This window comes from Micromys minutus, assembly GCF_963924665.1.
Source record: "Micromys minutus genome assembly, chromosome: X".
Classification (NCBI taxonomy): Eukaryota; Metazoa; Chordata; class Mammalia; order Rodentia; family Muridae; genus Micromys; species Micromys minutus.
Genome location: NC_137970.1, coordinates 5,616,267 through 5,634,285, shown reverse-complemented (window position 1 = coordinate 5,634,285; position 18,019 = coordinate 5,616,267). Strand labels below are relative to the sequence as shown.

The 18,019-nt window shown below is 38.0% G+C and overlaps 1 pseudogene across 1 annotated transcript; it reads right to left on the bottom strand.

Annotated features, from left to right (window-relative positions):
* Positions 1 to 2,656: 2,656 nt before the first annotated feature.
* LOC308414670 (transmembrane and ubiquitin-like domain-containing protein 1) lies at positions 2,657 to 3,629 on the bottom strand (annotated as a pseudogene). Its single transcript has 2 exons — positions 3,312 to 3,629; positions 2,657 to 3,076 (listed from the first exon to the last, which is right to left on the bottom strand). The product of its transcript is annotated as a transmembrane and ubiquitin-like domain-containing protein 1 (transcript).
* Between the last annotated feature and the right edge of the window lie 14,390 nt (positions 3,630 to 18,019).

The window sequence follows — 18,019 nt, the reverse complement described above, 5'->3', positions numbered from 1 at the left end:
GGAATTCAGATTAATGATGATTATCCTTTTAAGACTGTCTAAAAAATAATTCTCTTCCCAATCACTAGTCTTAGGTAATAAGGGCTTTCTGCTGGACTTGCATTCTGACTCTTATTTGTCCATGAGAAATAATGGTGAATCCAAGACTGAGAACTTTATCCTCACAACATAATAAAATGTCCATTTTGATAAGAAAATGATATTTTAAAAGATGCTGAGTCAGTCATTCAGTAAAGTACATGGAACAACAACAACAAAGACTCCTCAAAATTTAGTATCTATGCTGTATTATTACCAGAGGTTAATTCCAAATCAATTGTGGAAAAGAGAAAACAATAAAGAAGGTAAAATAAAGATGTGCTTCATTACCTCTGGAAAGATTTCTAAGTTGAATGCAAAAAGCATCAAACAAAAAGGGAAAGTTAAATGAATTTGGCCCATGTTTATAAATACTTTGAGTTACTGAAATAAGTGCTGTTCCTCCAAAGACAGCAATAAGAGTCTGAATGGAAACCCATAGAAACTCAGATCTAGAATATAAGATGAAAGTGAAAGTACCCCAGTAGAAAACTATAAAAATATTTGAATAATTATTCACAAAACAGAATAAGCAAGTGACCATTTAGTGTATTAGATAGTATTGACCTCATATTCATCAAGGAAATTCTAATCAACATGATAATAAGATACTGTTACAAACTCATTAGAATAATCAAAATTTAGGAGTGACAATAGCAAATACTCATGATGATGTAGAGTAACTGGAACTTTCTTAATTGTACTGATAAAGAGAACATATGTCCAGGCACATTACAAAACTTCTTGAAACTATTTGCTAAATTTGAACACACATGCACTTATTGAAGTCTTGTCTGGTGTTTACATACATATACTTCTGCAGTACTATTCTCAGTCTCCCCTTCCATAGCAGTCATCTGCTTTGTATAATATATATCCTTGCTTGAGTGACACAGGTTCTCACTCTATAGCCCAGATTGCCTGGTCTTACTGTATAGACAAACCTAGCTTCAAGTTTGTTGAAAACTTCAGGTCTCAAATTCTAGGGGCTAGAATTGTATCTATAAGTTACTATGCCTGACTTTCAATATATACATTTTTCAATCCATTAAATATACTTCTAATCTTGTTGCATGTATATATTATACAATATATGTGAATTATATATGATATATATATATAATGGATATATATATGATATATATATAAATATATCACTGGATGACTGTGAACTTCTGATTCTAATGTTGCTTCCTCTTAAGTACTGAGATTATGGTGCTCAAATCTCACCCAGTTTATAGGGTGATGGAAACCTGGGTTTCTTGCCTGCTGATAAGCACCCTAATAAACTTCACTAGTTCTTCCTTCCTTTCTTTCTTTCTTTTAAACTTAGTGCTAAGTTTAAAATTTATCCATGTTTTTACAGGTATATGTAGTGTAGAAGCTAGCAAATACAACAAGATTCTGAGAAATATCAGATAGTGCTGAGTTTTATAAAAAGATAGGAAGGAAGGAATATGTTTGGTAGAGGTGGGGTATGGTGTGGAGGAAGGAAGTGTCTTTGCAGGCCCAACCCATTTCCTCTCTTAGGTACCAGCAACAGTATAGTATAGAATAGAGTTTATTTAGGGCATGATGAGGGGAGTTTTAGAAAGGCAGAGAGAGGGAGGGAGGGAGGGAGGGAGGGAGAGAGAGGAGTAGGAGGAATAGGAGTAGAGTTATGCTATAGGCACATGGAAAGAGAGGGCAGAAGGGAATGGGGAGAGAGAAGAGGATGCGAATGAGGAGAGAGAGGGAAGAGGGCAAGGGAGCAAGAACAGGAGAGCAAGAGAAAGAGAAGGTTGCAAGGAGTCCCTTTTATAGTAAATTAGGCATATCTGGCTGTTGCCAGGTAACTGTGAGGCAAAGCCTAGACAAAATGCCAATAGATAGTATATAATTTGTATTTTGGAGATGATATGATCTCTGTTACAAGTCCACTCTTCCATTATAGCATAAAAACAGACATATACAATACATATCAAAATAGATGTATTCATATACCAATAAAAATTTACTTATAAAGGATACCCCCAAAAATGAGGTGACTCAAAAAAGAGGTGGATCAAATCTGGACAATAGACTACAGACCTTTTTATTTGACCCCAGACTTTTTATTTTATTTTATTTTTTTGTAAAAACGTCACAGTTTCTTTAATCTGCACAAATTCCAGATAACAACTCTGCCCCTCTCAATTCCCCTTCACCAGTTTCCCAGTCCACCAGTTTCCAATTCAGCCTAAGCAGCTCTTTGAAACTAGATGTATCTAGATCCTCTTGTCAGTACACTAAGATGGGACCATTGAGGTGGCCTGGCTCTGTGCCGGGTCAAGGCAGCGACAACAAATGCCTGATCCAGAAGAGCCCACTGTCATTGAAGGCTGAGGGCTAGCAGCCCCAGATGGCCCAGAGCTATGAAGATCACATGGAGCGGCCTCCACGAACACCTGGAGTCCTCTGCTGCGCAAGGCTGGGCTCCAGGGCAGTGGGAAAAGACAGGCAGCGGGTGAGGTGGGCCTGGGCAGACAGCAGCTCCCTTTGCGCCTTGGGGAATGAGGTCCAGAGGGGCCAACTACACTGCCAAAAGCCCGTGGAGGCACTACGGGCGATACATGGCAAAGGCCAGGAGACTGAGGAGCAGGGTGAAGCCTGCCAGGCCCAAGGTAGCGGTCAGGGGAAAGAAGGGCCGGTACTGGATCTGGCAGTACTAGAGCAGGAGCAGTAGCAGAAGCAGCAGGGGCAACAGAAGGCTGCGGATTTCCAGCCGGGAGGGGCCGGGCTCTCACCCCGGTGGGCAGGGAGGATGTGGGGCACCGACTCTGGTGGACGTGTGACAGTGGAGAACGCAGTTGGGGGGAAGGTGGAGACTGCTCAGTGTCTGGGTGTCATCTCCTAGAAGTTGGCCTTGGTAGATGAGTCGAACCTGCTGTTCCCGGCCTGGGAACTGGGTCCTTTTCAAGGAGCCAATGGTGTCCTGAGGCCAGGCCCTGGCCACCTGTTCAGAGTCATTGAGAAATTTCTTTTTTTGTTTTTGTTTTTTTTTAACAACTTTATTTTACAAAACAAAGATAAATGTACAGATTTTAAGCATTTTTGCATAAAATTATACAATACATTTTTGTCAGTACTTTTTTTTCAGATTTTAAAATAATTTTTACATAAAACTGTATGAATATATATTTTTAGTCAGCACTTGATATTTTTAAAGGTTTGATAGTATGCATTGAAAACTTAATAGTTACAATGAGCAATTTCAACCGTAGCAGTAGGGGTTCCTGCAGAGAGTCTGGAGGTGTTGATGCTGTGACCACTGTGTCAGGCTCTGGCTGTGCAGACGGACCTCTGTGCCTCAGGCTCGGACTCTCAGCCCCTGGGGCTTCCTTTCTGATGCTGTCGATGGCTGCCATGGCTTCACTGGGCTGTGCTGGTGTTGTGGTCCCTGACGGCTGTGGTAGGGGGTCTAGACTCTCCGTGGTATGTGTTGAGACCCAGGCGAGGGCCAGCACCAGAAGGCAGGCAAGCACTGCAAAAAGGACAGTCACCTCATCGCCTACGCCTTCAATCAAGGCCATGGCACCCGTGTTGCCAGAGGTGCTATGGAGCTATTTGCTCTGCTTCATCCCAAAGTTCACTCCACCTATTTATAGCAAAGCTCATTTGATGCCCTGTTGCTTAAGTTTCTCTGACAAAAGGGTCTCTATAGCCCCCTGACCTCCCCCTTACCATTTACCCAAACCGTACCCACAACACAGACTGCTTCCCAAAGCTTCCTAGACAACCCCAGACGTAAAACTCCGCCCTTGGCCAATCTGGAGTCAACTCAGCTCGGGCCCTTTCTCGGGTCCACCCAAAGCCCACCCCACAGTAGTACGACTCAGCGCCTCCTGGGTGCCAAACCCAGAGGCCTCCAGACCCTTGATCCCTGGGGGAGAACCTAGACTTAGCCCTCCCTACCCACGACTGCTCCATCACTCCTCCCCCAGACTTCTTATTTTGTTATTAGTTACCATCCTTTGTATGATGTCTCAATAAGACCAGATAGGAAGGGAGTTTGACTTGAGGTAACCAAGGAAATTACAGGTACATCTTGGTAATACTTCACCCTAATGGTTAAAATGCTCTTTTGCAGGTAGTTGAAAATGCAGTTAATATTCTCCAGCTATATCAGAAATTAAGGTCATGGGACATTCCCAATTGCCCTACAGATGAAATATGAAGAGTCTGTGTATCCAACATATCACAGCTTCATTATAATATCATTTACATTGTGGTTTTGCTTCCTCTTACGGAATTTTCACAGCAAGTGTGGGAAGAAACATCTGAAATGGGAGACTAAAGGATCACCTTACCTCATGAATAAGCTACCCAAAACAAGAATATTCATGAAAATATCTTACATAATAAAATCAAGATCTCACTTCTGCACACCCTTGATTCAACCCACTCCAGGTTTTCTAGAATACCATTGCTTTTCTTCTGTTTGCTAAATAAATGTTCTCTTAAATGGTCTGTAATTTCTTCCAAGAAAACATCAAAATCAGAGAAAAAGTCCATCTTGGTAATTATACAGAGAGTGTTTGCAACATTTTCCTCTCTACTGTTGAACTGAGAAGTCAATTTCCTTTCTAATGTTACTTACATTGTGATAAATAATATAACTGTTTAGCCATCATCTTGTAATCATTACATAAGTGAGCTGCCAATTTCTTGACCACAAAGCAAAAGCAGTTACTTTGATTATATACACTTAAGTTTCTCCAGAATAATTATACCATGTTTAGGTTGATGTCAAGGTGATACATGATTGGACAGTAGAGGGTGGGTAGGAAAAGTGTTTGGGTAAAGCAGAAAAGGAGGAGTGGCAGAAGATTTAAGATGAAGGTTGCAGAGGAGGATGGATCAGATCAAGGTGAACTAGATCTGTTTTATGTTGTCTAGGTGGGCAGTTTATATCTTTATTAATTGTCAGTGAATTTATTGTTTTGATGTATCGAGGATTAAGAATTTGCCATGTAACTCTGTTTGATAAGTTATTGATTGTTGAGTCATGTTTTTATCAGGCTGTGGAAGACAGTGTGTGAAAGCAATAGCTGAGAGAGAGCTAGAGCATGCAGTTCCAGCTCTGTTTCCAGTGCAAGGTGAGAGCACACGGGGCCTGTGAAACAAGATGTGTGGGTGTCAGGCTTGGTAACTAACTGCCTAGAGGACTGACTGTGTGGTACTGGTGCCTGGCTACACACTGGAGTGGCTCCCTTGGAGTGAGATCATGGGACTGATAGCAACAATCTTTTATTTTTAGTCCAACAGGTGGCCCCTAAATTCTCCAGCTCTTTATATCCTCATCAATTCTTGACATAATCTTGTCTGAATTATGTTACTTTAGTAACTTATATTTTATTTATGATTGCAATTGTAACTATTTGTGTAACTATCTTGTTGGAACATTTCTCTCATATACCCTACATAAATTTCATAAGAATAAGGACCTTTCCTGGTTTTACCCACTGATCTGTTTGTAAACAGTGTCATAAACCTGGCACATAGTATATATTCCCTAACAACTTTTTTAAAATGTAAAGATGTTTTTCAAATTACAATGAGGTTAATTATACATGAGCTCATCATAAATCAAAAATAGCAATAAGTAGCAAATGCATTTAACATACCTATCATACTGGGTATCCTGCTTATTAGCATAGCATCTTATAGAGTGTTAGTAGTTTCCTCTGGTGATCAGGGCTCAGCAGGAACTGCTCACTGCTTCTGTCCATCATCTTTTCACTAGTCCAGGAAAAGATCTAAACTTAAAATCCAAAGCACTGAAAGCATATCATTTCTATACCATCATAAACGTGTAAAATTATAAGTAAGACCATTATTCTTTGATAACTTAAATGTGTATAACAACACTTCCACTACAAATGTGGATCAATACAAAATTATCACATAAATTATAGGTTTTGTGAATATTTTTGTAACTTGGTTGCATATTTCTTGGTGTGAACTTTATAAATGGCAATGTTGTGTCACAATGTCAAAAGGTGAGGTGTGCATAGAACCTTCGAAAACACTCATTTCTTTATTGACAGGTTTGAACTGGTGACCCAAGGTAAAACAGAGGAATCTACTTAAAGAAACAGGAGTATTGACTTCAAGAGATCTTATAGTTTGGGAAGAAGGCAACCCATAAACAGACAAATAAACAAGGTCAACTTCATTCATTCTATTATTCACAAAACCCAATGGACAATTTATCTTACTAGGTATCATAGATTACATATAATGGATAAGATAGGCACAGTTCTGCCCTCAAAGAGCCAAGGGTATGAACAGGAAATTATCGGACACATGAAGACACAGCAGGTATCCTCCAAGCCAGTCTATTGGGGGTGATAAAAATACATAATGGTCCCTTATGAATGTCATCAAATTTCCCTGGTAAAGGGATTTCAAAGGAATTCAAAGACTCATAAGGGAGAACATTAATATTCTATAACATTATAAAAATAAACATATGTCTTTAAACTGTTCCCCAAATAGTAGAACAATTTAAAGGACTTTAAGATAAGTATGATCAAACCCTTTCTTCTCTGATTATGCTATTTCTGACTCCCCGAAGAGTAATCGCTATCTTGGTTCATTTTTCCTTTTAGTTATTATATAATACTACTCCATAATCATATTTCTGGAGACTATTGTGGTTCTTCACAAGTAGCCACTATGATCAATAGTGAGTAAAACCTATTTCCAGTAAACTATACCTGATATGATGCAGTTTTGATAGTTTAGCTGTTTTTGTAAAACTTTTAATTCTTAGGAAATCTAGAATGAAAAATAGTGAATGGACCTAAAGCACTTTTGGTTTTTATTGGATATTTTCTGCATTTACATTTCAAATGTTATTCTCTTTCCCCCCAGTCCCATCTCCCCTCTCCTTGTTTCCATGAAGGTGCTCCTTCTCCCAACCACCCTCTTAGTGCCTTGGCATTCTCCTACACTGGGAAAACTTACTTTCACTGGACCAAAGGCCTCTTCTTCCACTTATGACAGGAAATGCCGTCCTCTGCTACATATGCAACTAGAGCCATGGGTCTCTCATGTGTGCTCATTGTTGGTGTTTTAGACTCTGAAAGTTCTGAAGGTTTGGGTTGGTTGATAATATTGTTCTACCCATGGGGTTGCAAAACCTTTCAGCACCTTCAGTTCTTTCTCTAGCTCCTACATTAGAGTGCCTATGTTCAGTCCAATGGTTAACTGGAAGCATCCTCAAATGTATATGTATGACTCTGGCAGAGCCTCTGAGGAGGCATCCATATCTGGCTCCTGCCAGTAAGCACTTCTTGGCATCAGAAACAGTGCTTGGGTTTGTTGGCTGCATATGGGGTGGACCCCCAGGTGAGATAGTCTCTGAATGATCTTTTCTTCAATCCCTGCTCCTCTACTTGTTCCTCTATTTCCTCTGATGAGGAAGAAGTCAAATTATCACTATTTGCAGATGACATGATAGTATACTTAAGTGAGTCCAAAAATTCCACCAGAGAAATTTTACAGCTGATAAACAACTTCAGCAAAGTGGCTGGATGTAAAGTTAACTCAAACAAATCAGTAGCCTTCCTCTACCCAAAGGATAAACATGCAGAGAAAGAAATTATGGAAAAGACACCCTTCACAATAGTCACAAACAATATGAAATACCTTGGTGTGACCCTAACTAAGCAAGTGAAGGACCTATATGACAAGAACTTCAAATCTCTGAAGAAGAAAATTGAAGAAGATCCCAGAAGATGGAAAGATCTCCCATGTTCATATATTGGCAGGATCAATATTGTAAAAATGTACATCTTGCCTAAAGCAATCTACAGATTCAATGCAATCCCCATCAAAATTCTATCCCAATTCTTCATAGAGTTGGGAAAAGCAATTTGTAAATTCATCTGGAATAACAAAAAAACCTAGAATAGTGAAATCTATTCTCAAGAATAAAAACACTTCTGGGGGAATCACCTTCCCTAATCTCAAGCTATATTACAAATCAATTGTGATAAAAAACTGCAAGGTATTGGTACATAAATAGGCAGGTAGATCAATGGAACAGAATAGAAGATCCAGAAATGAAATCACACACCTATGGTCACTTGATCTTTGACAAAGGAGCTAAAATTCTGTGGAAAATGGACAGCCTTTTCAACAAATGGTGTTGGTTCAACTGGCAGTCAGCATGCAGAAGATTGCAAATCTATTCTTTTTTGGACAAAGCTCAAGTCCAAGTGGATCAAAGACCTCCACATAAAACCAGGTACACTGAAACTATTAGAAGAGATAGTGGTGAAGAGTTTAGAACACATGAGAACAGGGGACAGTTTCCTGAAGAAAACACCAATTGCTGTGCTCTAAGATCAGGAATCAATAAATGGGACTTAATGAGACTGCAAAGTTTCTGTAAGGCTAAGGACACTGTCAAGAAAACAAAATGGCAGCCAACAGATTGGAAGAAGATCTTTACCAATTCTACATCTGATAGAGGTCTAATATCCAATATATACAAAGAATTCAAAAAGTTAGACTCCAGAGAATCAAACAATCCTATTAAAACTGGATTATGGAGATAAACAAGAATTCTCGATTGGAGAATATCAAATGACTGAGAAGCACCTAAGCAGAGAAATGCAAATCAAAACAACCCTGAGATTCCACCTCACAACAGTCAGAATAGCTAAGATCAAAAACTCAGATGACAGCAGGTGCTGGCAAGGATGTGGAGGGGGTTGTAAGCTGGTACAACTACTCTGGAAATCAGTCTGGTGATTCCTCCGAAAATTGGACATAATACTACCTGAAGACCCAGTTATTCCAATTCTGGGCATATACCCCAGAGAAGCTCCAACATACATAAAGACACATGCACCACAATGTTCATAGCAGCCTATTTATAATAGTCAGAAGCTGGAAAGAACCAAGTTGTCCTTCAGGAGATGAATAGATATAAAATTTGTGGTATATTTACACAATGGAGTACTACTCAGCTATTAGAAACAATGACTTTATGAAATTCCTAGGAAAATGGATATATCTAGATAATATCACCCTGAGTGAGGTGACCCACTCACAAAAGAACAGACATAATATGCAGTCACTGATAATTGGATACTAGCACTAGAAAGATCTGAATACCCAAAAAACAACTCACAGACTATATGAAGCTCAAAAACAGAAAGGTCAAAGGTTGGAAGCCTCGGTCTTTCTTAGAACAAGTTAAACAAAACAAAAGAAAACCAATAAGGATATAGCACCCTTTCAGAGTGGGGTACACCTAGACCTTAAATCATTAATAACTCAAGAGCTAAGAAGACAGCCTTGTAGCATTTTTTGGTGTTTAAAAAATATTATGTTTAATGTATACACAGCAAGAAAACTTTGACTATTATCATGTTACATTTTGTTCTACATGTACTTTATGTTTATGGCAACTAGTAAGATTTCAATGCATATTGTCAAACCTTTAAAAAAATCAAGTGCTTACAAAAATATATTCATATAGTTTTATGCCACAGTGCTTTTAAAATCTGTACACATATCTGTTTTTTAAATGAAGTTGTAAGAAAAATCAAAGATAAATATGCAAAGAATAAAACATTTCTAAGACATTAAAACAATCAATAAGAACTATGACAGAGAAAAGAGCATCAAAACTGGAGGTAGCATTGTACTTCCACTAGAAACCAAGGCTTCAAGGTCAAAGGCTATCATGTCACAAGACACTGAGGAAAAATGGTCTGCATATATGGCAGGCAGTAAATAAAGTCGCTTTTTAATTATCTAAAAAAAAAAAAAAAAAAAAAACAACAAAAAAAGAAGGCCTGGGTCATCCACATTTTGTTCTTCCTTCTTTTTGAACTTCATAAAGTCTATGAATTGTTTCTTGGGTATTCATAGCTTTGAGGGGCTAGTACCCACTTATTAGTGATTGCATACCATTTGTGTTGTTTTGTGACTATGTTACCTCACCCAGGATGATATTCTCTAGTTCTGTCCATTTGCTTAGGAATTTCATGAAGTTATTGTTTCTAATACCTGAGTACTACTCCACTGTGTAAATGTACCACACTTTCTGTATCCATTCCTTTATTGAAGGACATATATATTCTTTCCAGCTTCTGGCTATTATAAATAAGGCTGCTATGAACATGGTAGATAGAGCATGTGTCCTTGTTATAGGTTGGGGCATCTTTTGTGTATATGCCCAGGAGTGGAATAGGTGGGTCTTCAGGTAGCACTGTGTCCAGTTTTCTGAGAAACTGCCAGACTGATTTCCAGAGTGCCGTTTTGCTAGTTTAATTGTTTTAGTAAAAATTTTAATACTTGGGAAAACTCGAATAGAAAAGAGTGAAAGGATTTCATCGATGAATAGTCCCATTTTCAGTAACTACTTACATACTCTGAAAGTTTCTTTAAATATATTCAGAGAATTAAACATCCCTAAAAGTATATAGTTTGAAACACTTGCTTCAGTTTTTAATATTTTAAAAATAATCCTTAGTTTAGTGATGGTTTCCTTTGTAGTCATTTATTTGTATCCTAAGTTTTTGGTAGCACCAAATGAATCTGTTATATGACAGACTTTTAAAATAACTTCTGTATATTATATATATGAAATGGCTTTTATTGAGCAGCTATCTTCCACTTAAAATTGATGGAACTATCATGATGTTAAAATAAAAGAGTGGGAAGAGTAAAAAAAAAAAAATAATAATCCTCATCTCCATGTCCCCATTTTTACTATTTCTTCCTCTAAAATCCATAGAAGCAAGATCTAGTAAGAATTTATTTGCTTCATTTTATGATTGGAAGAAAGTCTGGTCCACACCCTACATTGTTAGAAACAAAAGTCTGATCAAGAAGGTTAACTAACTTGTCTCACTGTGTAGATTCTTTCTCAGAGGGAGGTGGGGGGTTGGGGAGAGCAAAGCAAATATCAAAAGGACAAGTGTACAGGAAGAAGCCAGAGTTAAGAAAACAAAAACTGGCAGCAAGATTAAAAGCAACAATAAAGAGCTCATGCTTAGCAGCAGTATTCCATGAAAGCTGCCTCTTGTTTCCTTTCTGAGGGCTGTTATGTAATAGTTCTTGAGACCTACCATAATCAGACTAGTTTGCAGAGCATAGCTAAACACTTTTATCAACTAAGTATTTATCAACTTCAGTGGCATTCTCCTACTTTCTCGAATATTGGAGGAAATGAGCTTTATCACCATGCTTCTTGTTGGGTTCAATTCACAGAGGTACAAGCATGAAGTAGAACAAATGGAAGCAGACAGAGGGAGTCTCCCGGGCCACAAAGCCAGAACTTCCACTGTGTGGTCTGTCGCTCCTCCATGTACCAACTTGCACAGGGTCCTTCCTCTTTCTCAGGCTTAAAGATGGCTAGGGATTCCTGTTGTGCTACTCTACATGTGTTAAAACATTTCACACTTGTTCTCACAATCTGGTGGGAGATTCCTTTATTTAATGCCCTCTTATATGAAACTTCTCAGTTCAACTGTGGTACCCCTGTGACCTTAGTTGATAGGATATTTCCTTAGAACAAAACAAAAACAATATCAGCTTCATATGTACAAAAGGTATATATGCATATGCACCTTCTATGTACATAAATATATCCATAAGTAGGGTACTAGGGAGTTAAGCATGCTTCCCCGAGCCTCCATTCCTACTACAGTGCTCCTCAGTAGCTCTTGCTTATGATATGAATTTTCCTGCAGGGCAGGACCTTCATAGCAAAACATCACCCCAGTGGGGGCCTGCAGTTTAATTTGGATGTTGCTGAAAGGAAAAGGTCTTGTTACCCTGTGTTTCCTTTGGTGAAGGTAATGCTTCCTTATGGAAAAATAACTCTGTGCTAAGGTATTTATGCTTTCCTGTTTCTCTAAAGAATGCCATTTCCTAAACTGTGTGTATCTGGTTCCCTTTATGATTGCACACAGGAAAACACAAGCACATTTTGTGAAGAGTTCACTTAGGAGACAGAAACATAGTCATTTTAACACTGTGCATATTTCCATGTTGGCTTTTTCCTAAGCAAGACAGCGAGCCTTGTGCTTTTGCCCCTGATCTTGGTGGTGCTCTTATTTGTAGACTGAGGCTGTTCCCTTAATCTAGTGTTTCCACTGTGAAATGTGGATGTAGACTTCAGCTACTGGTAACTTACTGCCTTTTCACTCTTGTTTTGGCTACTTTGCTGAATCAAATCACAAAGGCCTTTTCGTTATGTTATCTCCTCATTAAGAATGTTTTGGCATTTAACAAAAGCTTTTTTCTATGGCTAAGATTTGAATCTTTAGTGATGCTCAGTAATATGCTATTAACCATAACTCAAGAAATCTGACAGTGCAAAGGTTCTCTCCTGCTGTACCAGATATTTGCCTTCACTAATTCTTCAGGAAATATATGACAAGGATGCCTAGGAGACACAAGACAAAGGGATCTCTTATTACCGTGTTATATGTAAATTTAATCTAACTACCCGTTAGAATTTTATTTACTCAGTTAAAAAAGTAGATTAAGCACTTATCTTGTTCCATATTCTGAAGAAGGTATGAACAAAATTTAAATTTAAAACATTAAAATGGTGGTTTAAGTTACCTGTTTACATTCATTGTAAAGCAAGTATAGCAATAACTTCTTGGAGCTGCCTTGCTAGATTATTGTTTTATTACAGGCCATATTAGGCACATATAATGATTCTGTCATTTCTATCTTACTGAATCATTGCAGTGATTTGATTAATTTATTATGGAATGTACTATTTTATACAAGAAAAATCCAAGATAGTATACAAGTCTAGATATTTACTTTGTAGTCACACACTTGGAGAAATTGAAATCCTGGTGTCACACGGACAAAAGTTTCATTGTGGAGCTACTATACATCTGGCCTCTAGCATTAGTGTTTTGCATGTGTTCATTTGTCTTGCTCATCCTGAAAGAGATTAAGCACACAAGGGCTCTGCGTCATATATCTGTTTGAACTATTCAAATATATAAAATATGTTGAACATATTGTTAATCCATAAAGATTGGTTACATTTCTTAGCAAGTTTTAACTTTTGAGTTATGCTTTAGAAAACCAACAAGGTGATTTAGCTTACATCTCTAGTATGCACATGTTTAAAATAGAATTGGCATTGGTTTCTTCCTTTCCAAATGCCATTTTCCTGGATGAGTTTAATTTACTGTGGCTTGGGTAATTGGGAGGAGTTGAAACCATTACCTGGGAGAGTAAAGGCTGAAGATCTTACTCATACTCTTCTTGGGAAGTTAATGCATGAGTAACTCTTGAGTGGCCTAACCAGGTCCTGGATCTCACTTGAGAGATTATGATTTTAATTTAACATATCCTGCCACACAGTGTGTGAAATATGCAGCCAGCAGTGATCACTGTGAGATGAAAGCCCAGTTGTGTTTATTTTAAGAGACTCGCAGTTCTTTGCCAAAGCCAACATTCCTGGAGAGTGAATACACTTGAGTGAATCATTCAAAGTAGGTGAGAGGTCACAAGCCTGGAAAAAATGAAATCTGAAAGTGTTTCCTGTCAAATGGCAGCATTTGAAGGGACATTTATAAAGTAGAAATTATTAGAGTTTTAAAAAATTAATTTAAGAGGGATCTTCTGCATGTGGCTCACATAGACTTCTTCCTTAGCTACTGCTAATTAGTCCTGGCATTGTTCATCTTTCTTGGAAATCAGAGCAAAGACACATCTCTGGCTCTGGACAATGGTATTATTGGGGAGCAAAACAGTAGCAGAGTTCTGAAGGGCAGTGTAGACACGCTCTGTGAAAAGCACCTGGCACACGGCCCATATGGCATGAATTTGGTAGAAACAAGACAAACTTTTTGCCTTGCTTGCTTATGTGTCCAACATTATAGACTATCAATAAAAGTCATACATGCCATTAAAGGGTGAGGGCATTACAATTATTTATTGAGAATCTATTGTGTAACAGGCACTTAACTTTAATTTCTATTAACCCAATGCAATCAGTATGTGTGTATGTGTGTGTATGTGTATGTTTTGTTTTTTTGTTGTTTGTTTGTTTTTGTTTTGCTCTTGGGCATTTGTTATTAGGTAAGAATTTGCAGTTTCTTTTAATGTAAATGCAAGTAAAACAAAAACCCTGAAATTTTAGAATTACAGTCAAGTAGGTATTGGACAGTCAGGACAAAATTCCAAAGTACATATACTAGAAAGAACCACTTTGGTTACCACCAACTAAAATAATCTGAATAATGAGAAATACACAGTCCATTTCCTGACTCTATGGCAGGCAACTTCTACCTTTATGTAAAAGACAAGCAATAAATCAACTAACTTCTGCTATTCACTATAGGATTGGTAAGCAAGATACTCTTAGTGAACCTAGCCTTAAGAGTAGCAAAAAAAGAGAAAAAAATTTACAAGATTCCAAAGCTGGACCTAACTCCTGTCCTTAAAGAATAACCACAATCTATGAGGTCAAGTGACATTCAAGACAGAAAAAAAGTTTATACCAATTACCCATGTAGAATTATCTTGAGATAAATTAATATGCCCCCAGAGGCCTCTCCTAAAAATACAGGGCCCCTGGAATGAGAGAGTAATGGTCTGTATTAGATTTTCCAGGTGTTTCATTTCATAATTAGCTATCATCTTATAGAGCAGGAAGAAGCTGAAGACCCCAGAAGATTGGAGCTTAGTGGGATAGGTCTGAACATCTTGCTGAGACAGGGCATCTTAGAACGTTCTGACAGGCAACATTCAAAGAAAAAAATTCCAACTGCAGGGCAGTTCTGTGGCAGTAGGAGGGCTCCATCTAAGAGCTTGGGTCCTAAGTAGAAAGAAGGAGAAGCCAAGTTTGACAGAATTCATGGGCAGATTCATTCTCAGTGGGAGTGGGAGGGAGTCCTAATGAGTCCTTGCTTTGATTTGTACCAAAGTTGAACTTTGGTGGTGACATTTGTTGGTATGTGTAGTTGGGGCTTGGGTACCATCTTTAAAATAATCTTTTCTCTTCCTTTCCTTTCAAATACCTCTATCATAGATGTGTTAAAGAACTTTGTCTGAAGAGGTCTCAGGAAATGGGCTTTATGGGAACATTCTTGGCAATGCTTTAGAATGGATATTGCCATAAAGATTGTCCTGGAGAAGTGGGTGTTTCCTCTGCTTCAGGGCATTTGATGACAGCATAGGTCTGCATCTGAAAGAGTGAGGTACATGTAGGCACAAGAGGAAATTAGGAAAACATCTGGGTGTGGTTTTCTTTTGTCTTTTACCAGGTTGGTAGTAGCTCTTGTCTTCCTTAGTTACTGCCCGTTTCTATGATAGCATGTGCTCTGCTGGTGGCATCTTTTGTGTTTTTCTTTTCTGTCATTTAAGAAACCATAGATAGTTAAAGACATTGCCACAGTAATTTGCCACACACCCACTCTGATGGCTTTTTTATCCTGCTACAGGCTTTTTGATTCAGAACAGTGGTAGGTTGAGCTTACAGTAGTGTTGTACAGTTGAGAGAAGAGGGTAGCTCTTTCCATTACAGGATTATAGAAAACTGCTCCTGGAGGAGTAGTCACTGCTGGATTTGTGGTAAGAGAAGCAAGGGAGAAGACCAAGAACCTGAGAGTATAGCTTCCAGACAACACATGAACTGCAGAGCACCTTCATGCAGAATTTAGATAAAAAAGCCTGGGTATATGCTGATTCATAATTTTAAGATTTGTATTTCTCATGTAGTGATTTGTTTAAAGAGCATACTTGATACATGTTAGTAGATACCTGAGTTTACAAATATTAGCTTGTTAAAATCATCACAGCCCTGTGAAATAATCCCTGATACTGTATCCCCAGTTCCTGTGTGACAGAACTGTACACATTACCTTCCCCAAGGTGTATATATTATGCCATCTATTTTGCTAGTGAAATTTGAACAGAATTTCACTAATTCTAATGAAAATTTGAACAGAAGTACTTAGTGTAGACTCTTGTATAAGATAAAGAACCGGTTTTTTGTTTGTTTTTGTTTTTGCTTTTTTTTTTTTTTTTTTTTTTTTGGTTAAGATGATTATGGTTACCACTTGCCAGTGTTTGTCTCTTGCAGTACTTGCTGATGGCTTTGGCATCTGTGAAGAAATATCAGCAGTTTCAACTCTGGAAGTCTCAGTTCACACCCTGGCTCTATTACTCAGTAGCTATGAGACAGTGGATATGTTATAAAATGTCTCCAATTCTCAATTGCTTTTCACTTTTGTGACAGAATCTCATTATTTAGGCCAGGTTGGCTTGGAAATCATGATTTTCCTGCTTTAGACCAAACTGAGATTACAGTCATGTTCCACTGTGTCTGTCTTTAGTTTTTAAATATGTAACATTGGGATAATAATTATCTATATTATTATTGTTATTAATATCAAATAAGAATACCTTGCAGCACTTAACAAAACACCTGGAAGACATTAATTGTTTAGTAAATATTTGTTGCTTATTTTACTATCTGTTTTAATTAAACTAAATTTTATTCTTCATATTTTTTTCATTCAGTGCATTAGTTACTTATATACAAGGATTTCCCCGCGATACTGATTTGCATTTATTTATTTAAGAGCCAGTGTGTTTCAATCTGTAGGTAAGGTTACTATGTAATTTTGAGCTTGGTGCAATGGTTCTATTTGTTTGTTTTTTGTTTTTGTTTTTGTTTTGTTTTTTTTGTCAGTGCTGGGGATGGGATCCTAGACCTTGAGTACAACAGAAAAGTACTTTATCAGTGAATTACACCCCAGACTGATGATGTGGATATTATGTCATTGTTAATGATATAGGAATTGAGACTAGAAAGATGCAATGACTGTTTGCTCTACAAGGCCAACCACAGGAGATTTTCTGACTAACATGTCAGTGTTCTTTTCAGCATTTTTTCCACCATCTCCTCACACTTAGGTCTTAGGTCTCTAATCGAGCAATGTCAACCAACATTCTTAAATCATTTGCCGTGCATGTAAGCAGACTCATAATTGATGCTTCTTCAGGAAGTGATGAGGAATTTAGGCTGATACCTTTTCCTCCCATCTATTTTCCTCCTCACTTCACACCCTATGCTTTGGGGACTCAGCAAAGCTTCCTGCCTAGGGTTGAAAGCCAGATCATTTTCTACTCGAGATTTTCAGAGAATAATAGAGGTAACAAAACCACAGGGTTTTATCTATGAATACAGTTTCTTACATCACCATCAAGCACACACTGTTGTTCTTACCTTTGTATGCAGTAAATTTGGTTTAAAGACAGAGCATGGCCTCTTACTTTTAGAAGTAAATAGAAGAGCTGTGGTAGGCTGGTGGGTTTGAAGTTGGCTAATTTGAGTGGACTGTACATTATTCTGTACAGAGGAGAGCCCTGCCTACAAGTCAGGCCTGGCTTTGCACCCAAGGACTCCTAAAGGGGAAAGACTCCTTGGGTACAGGGATGCTTCTGTTGCTCCTAGAAGACCAACTGTGGTTCTCTAGTACATGATTCCAGATGGGTTTATCTTTATACCAATTAGACACTTTTTTATTTCGTTTAAAAAATTTTTTTTCTTGGATTTTTTTTCATTTACATTTGAAATGTTATCCCTTTCCCAGTTTCCCCTCCAGAAACCATCTATTCCACCCCCCCCCCCGCTTCTATGAGGGTGCCAAGAAATTATGTCATCTACTGTGTTAGAAAAGAATATTTTTGCTGATAAAGGAATTCTCCAAGGGACCTGGATCTGCACTTGGTCAGGAACAAAATACTTCCTAACATCTGGAGACTTCCGTAAGAGTATAATCCTCAACAAACTACGAGTTTGTATTGAAAGTCCGAGTAACACAAGAGAGGGAACAGAAGTACTACCCTGTCCCTACTCAAAGAAGTCTCTCTAGAATCACCTTTACTGGGATGCATTTTTTTTCTAAGA